We start from the raw sequence: 7,530 nt of genomic DNA, 5'->3' as shown, positions 1-7,530 counted from the left end.
TACAGGCAAACCAGCCTGCTTTTTTTTTTTTTTTTATCCACGTGACCTGATTGATGAAGGCAAGTCAGGTGAAAGACTGGAAAAATCATTAGAGAAAAAAGTGAACTTGTCATATTATAACATCAGCTAACTCTGTGTTTTTAGAAACATGTAAATAGATTTCAACTTTTTAAACAACAAATGCTCGACTACTGAGTGCGAGTGAGTATAAGAGGCAGTGAGGGAGGGGGTGTTAAGGGAGTGGGGATAGATTAGCCTAAAGGTAGCACATAATGGATGTAACCTTCATTTAAACCAAGGTTGCACACTGAGTAAAACGCAGGCCCATTAGTGGCCGTACTCCTAATAACACAGCCCAGCATCGAGCTCAGTGCTGCTGTGGTTTGCTGCTGTATTTTATACACACACAAAAATTACAAGTTCATAAATGTTTTAGGCTAAATGTAAAAAAAGAAAAACAACCAAAGTATTACATGTTTTAACTTAGATTTAGAAAAAGTTATTACATTTTTTCTGAATTCACAAAAGACTAACAAAGAAAGTTCACCAATATTTTTGTCACACAGGGCCAGATTTGTGAAACCCCAAATATGATAGCTCACAGGTGACTTACAGAAGTTTCACTGTTTTTTAAACCCAGGTGCTGTCACTTCATTTCAATATCAAGCACAAAAAATAAGACTTGCTTTAAATATAACGGAAATGCATATGCAGCAGGGTCAGAGTCGGAGTTCCCACCTCGTAGATGCAATCTTCTCATTGCAGTGTGGTTGCCTTGGGTTAGATTAGGGGGGTAGGGTTGCCGTAGTCACCAATGATGACATATACCTAAAAAGTTCACAGAGATCACAGCTAAAACTGATGCGTTTTCATCTTTTCCTTCTTCTTTCGACTGAACCTAAAATAATCACAGGTAAGAAGAAGAAGCATCATCATCAGAAAGGACACATCCACATCAAATGTAACGAGGTAATTCCACAATGACCACAGTCCTCCTCTATTGCCTTTGGTGGTGTTGTGTATCTGTTGGTGGGGCTGCCAGTCTAACAGCTTCCAGCTTCATCCAGAGGAAGGACAGAGAGTATGGAGGGACACGGAGTATAGGTGATATACAGCAGAGCAGTACTGTACAGTACCCTCTCCATTACTTCACCTCTTCAGCCTCCTCATCCACTTCAAGTTCTCAACTTACCAAATGGTCATCTGCTGCTTGTGAACTCATTCTATTGTAGCCTTTCCCTTAGTGTCATTTAACCTTTGCATTAATACATTTCAATCCAAGAAATCTGTGTTGCTTACTCCTTTAATACTGTTAACTAGTCAACATGTGATGGCCGGTGTTCTAGTGATATCTGGACCAATCATCACCCTTTAACTGAATAACTGGACCTATGGCTGATGGTAGACAGAGGATGGAGGGACAATAGCTGTAGGAGTTTTCTTCACAACAGTCATAATAAGTTTTTTATAAAGCTGAATACCCTGTCATATTAGAGAACCCTAACAATGAGACAAGTGAGATGAAGGGTTGATGCCAAACTCTTAAGTTTAATACCTGTGAAAATGAATTCAAAATCATACGTGTGCGAATATTTCAACATGTTCATGCTCTGTCAAACTATCTAACACTTGCAGATGTTGCAGTTTCACTCTGTAATGTGAGCTGGATTTATAATGCAACTTGCTGTGAATAAGTATATCAAAAAAGCACCAGTGTTGCTCTGTCGGTGCTAACATTTATGCTGAAAGGACGTAGTAGCTCTTTCATCCATGACTGTGCACTCAGGGCCATCCGTTCACAGCACGACAGAAAGTTTCTTGGCAGGCTGGTCCATCTAACTCTGGGGTGTCAAACATAAGGCCTTGGGGCCAGAATCGACCTGGGAAGGACTCCAATCCGGTCCACTGGATGGCTTTGGAAAATGTGAAAGCGGACGGAAATTTGGGATTTTTAACTGTATTTTCACAGGTTTTACAGCTACTGATAAAAACCTCCCTCATGGCAGTTCATGCTACACCAAAGTAATTATGTAAAAGATGAACTGTTAAATGTCAGATGAGTTCCTGTTTTTTTAATCTACATTAGTCTAAGAGAAAAGAAAGAAACAGAACATTTTCTCTGAATTAATAAAAACGTCCTGTTTTATAATTACAGACAGTCTGAGAAAGAGCTGCCAGATGCTATATGTAATCTTACAATGTAAACTCTGTTTAGCATCCCTGAGGTAACTCATTATTCAGAAAAGGATTATTTTTGCATTGAATATCTTTTATTATCGTTCTACCAAAGAAATATAGAACTTATTTCTTATGCCTTTACCTTTGTCCTCCTCTTGTACCATTTTGCTTTTACATGGAAACAAGACCGCCGCTGGGGAATGAAACAAATGACCTTTGCGTGGTCTTTGTGAGGACTTTCTTTTAAAATGTCACTGACACGCTGTTAGGACCTCAAAGCTGACTTGGCTCACAGCTCCATCTGGTGGCTGTTCAGCAAACTGCACCCCCCCTTCACCGTGACCTCTATTGCTGCAGTGTGATTCACGGTTTCTCTGCTGCTCACAGCCTGTGTGTGTGCACATTTGGGCTGTTTGGCTTTCCACTGAGCTGAAGCCTGATGCAACAAGGCTCAGAATAGATTTATATTGATCCGTGATGGATGGCTAGGGAATGGGTGATGGAAAAAAAAGGGCCAAGTAAGTGCAGTTTAAACCGAGGAGTGAACCAAAAGCAGAGAGCTGATAATATCTCTGTGATGGGTTTCTGGGGCTTCTGTCTTTATATGTTTCCACAAATACAGAGTCCTGTAAAAATACCGGCACTAAAACAAGCGCATGAAATGTGTCTTTTAGTGTTTCCGTGTCTTACAGAGAGCAATACCGAAGCTCAACTCTCATGAGTCATTTCATCATGTTCCATTATTTGTCCTCGCCATCCAGCTGAGTTAATGAGAGTCCGCAGACACCGGCGGTGACATTAATTTTTGGAGTCCTAAAATTTGCACACTTATGCATAAATACGTGTAGTGAAGCGGCGTGTTTTGTGTACTCGCATCCCTGCGTTTTGGCCTGGGCACGGTTACCATGAGAACAGCATGAATGGTGACATCACTGCAGCAGTGTGACATCACTGCTAGATGGTGACTCATGCTTATGTTGTGTGTGAGCATAAAAGAGACAGGGAAGAGAGAGGACGCTGAAATGTGTGAAGATGCAGTCCGAAGGAAACACCAAAACAAGAAGTCACTCTCAACATTCACGTGTTTTATTCTATGTAACAAAAATAATGACATTGTCTTTGTTCTAGGAGTCTAACAATATTGAAAACAAAAGAAAAGCAAAAAGTTATCCAACTGGACAATCAGACATTTATGTGAACATCAAAGAGAAAGGTTGAATTTAATTAGATCACACAAAAGAGCACAAATGAGCCTCCATCGAAATGAAGCATTTATATTCATGTCACAGAGCTCGGTGTGTACGTGCCTATTACAACCGCAGCAGTCATCACAACGCTATCCTGTCCTTGGCACGGCTAGATTTCAACGTATATTTGAGTTGGGCATTGCATGACAAAGTAATCACAAAAACAAAAGCCTCTTGTGTCGGCAAATCTCAGGGCTGAAAGTTAAAGTGGCTCCCCGGCTTCGATGTGGGGCTAATTAGGATGGACGGTATCTAATCAGTAGCGGACATCAGCACACTGTGAAGCTACTTTGCGAGCCAATCTGTTCTAATCAAACCATTTGACCGCATATTGGTCAATAGAAAATTGGATGATTAACCAAGCTGATGACAATAATGTAGCAAGTCAAAACAACAACGCAATAAGCACCAAAGCAGATAGGCTATGTGGACGGGTAAACAGGAAACAATTCACAAGGCCATTCCTTTAGTTCCTAACTTCACTGGTTTACTTAAAAAGAAGTCCAAAAACATCTTCCAGAGAAGACAGACAGTCTAGTTTGAATTATTTTGTGTATCAGCTTTCAATTTACTCTGACTGCAATTTTCATTTTAAAAAATGCAACAATTGAGTTGAAAACTGAAATTTGGTTTACTTAAATCCACAGGTTTCAGTTGCACACAGGAGCCTTATAGTTGCAATGACAGATCTTTTTGTTGTTGGTTGCAACATCGCATTATTGCAATACTAACACGTAGTATTATCACCAATAAAGTTGCCATGGGGAACCAGTAGGAAATACTTACTTACACATACCCAGTGTACAGTTAGCTAAACTTAGAGCTAGTTTAGCGCTAGTATTTGAATGTTTAGATATCTCAAATACCAGCAGCCACGTCCTTTAGCTGGTTAACAGCACCAGTCTCTTCTCCAACGTTACCTTAAACAAAATTGTTTACAACCTCTAACCTATGATGACTTATAAAGTTAGCAATTTGGAATGTAAACTTTGTAGGTAGGTTAGCTAGTTTCTTGACTAGCAATTAGCAACTAGCTAAAAATCTCCATATTCTGGGAGAGGGATGAGAGCTAAAGTAAAATTCACTTATAGTTTTTCCAGTTTTTCCACATATACTCATTACATATATATATATATATATGTGTATATATGTATATACACATATATATGCTGCTGAAAACTTAAATAAAAAAGTATTTGTCATAAAAGAGAACGTGATGTCATTTATTTGTGTCAAATATCAAAGTTCACATTGGTGCCTCTTTACAGACTCAAACCAATGACACAAGCCGAGAGAAACATGTTCATTTACTTTCAGATTTCTGCACTTCTTTGGAGAAAAACACAACCGTATGCATGTTTATCATTTGATCTTCCGGCATGTTCATCACATCATAAACAGAGACTGTACAGTAAGGTGTGGCATTATATTTTCATCCACTGGGTGACACTGTGACACAGGACTATATTTCTTAATCATTCTTCCAACTAACACACCTCTCCTCACACCTTCAGGTTCCCCCTGCTCAACAAACTCCACATATGAGTGAAACCTGTAGAACTGCAACTGTAAGTTAACAAAACAACATGTCCCACGTTAGAGACAGCACAGTACATACTGAATATATACCAGCGGACCACAAAAGCAAATGTAGTTATGGGGAATAATACTCGGTGATTTTTACAAAGTTAAACTAGACTGAGGCATCTCTTTTTCCACAAATGATACAAATACAAAACACGTGAGCACTCGCGCAAACACTGCACACACTGCACACACTAACCTCACCCTTTCACACACACTCTCTCTCTGTCTCTCTCTCTCTCTCACACACACACACACACGCACACACACACACACACACACACACACAGTAGCTGTTTCATCATATGAAATTAGGTCTAAGCTAGTGGTACATTTACATATATTTGTTTATATTCATAAATACGATTACAGTCGTATTATAATGTACATGTAAGTTTATCGTTACAGTATCACACAACGGAGGCTCTTTCTGAAGCTTTAGGGAGGGAGGATGTTGAGAAGGAGGAGGTCATCTGATTGGCTGACAGGACAGGAACACAATATTTTTGTGCAAAAGGTGTGACTGGAAGAATCAAGACACTTCTAAAGGCTTCCAGAGGTGCTAAATTGAAAGATACTATCATGCTTTTTAAAAAAAAAAAAAAAAAAAGATATTATTCTTTATATTTTAAAATTTAAGACACATGGGTTTAATGATTGTTTGGATCATGACATTGATTGGATTGTAATTTTAGCTATAGCACTTTGTTTCATCCTCTGGTTTCCGACCATTATTTCTTCTTCTTTTTTTAACTAATAAAAAGGCCACTGTAGTATTTACTTCCTTCAGCTCGATTTCAAGACTGATGAATCAGCCACTTAAACTGTGACAATAACAGTTTTTAATTTTGAGGGGGAACATTTATTTTCTTACTGAGATTTAAACAAGACTGATACCACTCTCATGTCTGTGCACCACTGCAAACACGAGTTATCTACAGTAATTCCCCTCCTGGCTACCTGCTTTCATTCATATTCACTTCAGCGTTTTGCTCTCTTTCACATTGATTTTAGATCTAAGCTGAGTTCAGAAAAGTTCCTCCCCCCTCCACCTATTATCAAAGCGTTTCCTCCCTGACATTTAAAGAGGAAGAAGACAAAAAGGGGGGAGAGGAGGAGAGGGGATGCCCGTTTCAGCTTTTAATGTGAAACAACAGTGAATCATGGAGGCAGCTTTGGCCTTTCTGAGAAATACCGTTTGTGTCATAAGGCCTGCAATTACCGTCCTGATTATCCCGACTCCATGCTGCTACACTCGCTCCTCCTGCGGCTCAAATTGCTGGTCTCAGAAAAGGATGTTTTATATCAAGATGCATGTTTTTTTTATTTCATTCAGGACTATTTTAAAAAAAGATTATTCCCAAATAGAGTGATTTATATTTAGCATATTTGGGGTCTTTTTTTTTTTAGGATCTCCTATCCTTCCTCGCACATTAGTGGAGAGGAGCAACCAGACCCTTGGTACAGAACAAAGCACACGACATTGACATGGCATTAGTGTTGGGCTAGAGGTGGGTTGCAAAGCAGCTTGCAGATGTAGCAGCAACAGTAAGCAAGCTAAAGGTACTTTAACAGCCAACAGAAAATGCCAGATATTGTAGTTTTTGTCCATTATTAGACAAAACAGTCCTCACAAACCAGACTTAACAAAATCTAATAGTATTAAAATTAAACTTGTTAATGAAATAATGAATGAAAGAGCAGCTGAATCTTACAGCTGTGTTTCTCAGGGTGCTCTATGCTGCCAAACTACTAATTATATCAAAGCAGACCCAAAAAGGTCCTGATTAAACAGGTAAGCAAAGATTTGGGATTTTTTTACTCAAAAAAAAAACCATTTAAGAGGAAGTTATTTTTTTACAATGACTGTAGCCACTAAGAGTGATAATTACAGAGAAATATGCACCAAAAAAGAGCACATGCATATTTCTGGCAGTAAAAAACCCTTGCGATCACAGAGCTAATAGAAACCATAAAAATATCTTATATTTCTACATGTGGTAGCAAATGGCAGGCGGATGTAACTGTCAGTTGTCAAGACATCATTGCATAAAATAATTATAAAGCAGGCCATGAAGGGGGCATCTGCTCAAAAAAGGTCTGATTATATTATCTAGGAGATAAAATTAAATTTAACTTGATTATTAACCTTTTATGAAAACATAATGTATGTTAACCTTTCTGATTACATATTGATTTTTTCAATCGAATATGGAAAACCTTTAGACGCAGCCACAAGTCACTGAGCAGTACATCAGTATGCCTCACCATGCTGAGACTCAAATCACCTCCCTGCCTCATATTTAAAGGCTAAAGCTTGTGGACACTGTGCTGTAATGTATTACTGCCATGTAACTGGCTGTGTGTTTGGCTGTAAAAGCACTAATGAACACCTGCAGACAGGGTGGTTTGACCTGGCTTTATGAAGTGTGTTTACTCCTAACAAACATATACTTGAATTCATATACACACGTTGGGACACCATAAAAGACAAACACACAGAGTACCTTTCATTTACAAC

This window comes from Oreochromis aureus, linkage group 22, assembly GCF_013358895.1.
Source record: "Oreochromis aureus strain Israel breed Guangdong linkage group 22, ZZ_aureus, whole genome shotgun sequence".
Lineage (NCBI taxonomy): Eukaryota > Metazoa > Chordata > Actinopteri > Cichliformes > Cichlidae > Oreochromis > Oreochromis aureus.
Note: the sequence above shows the minus strand (reverse complement) of the source record.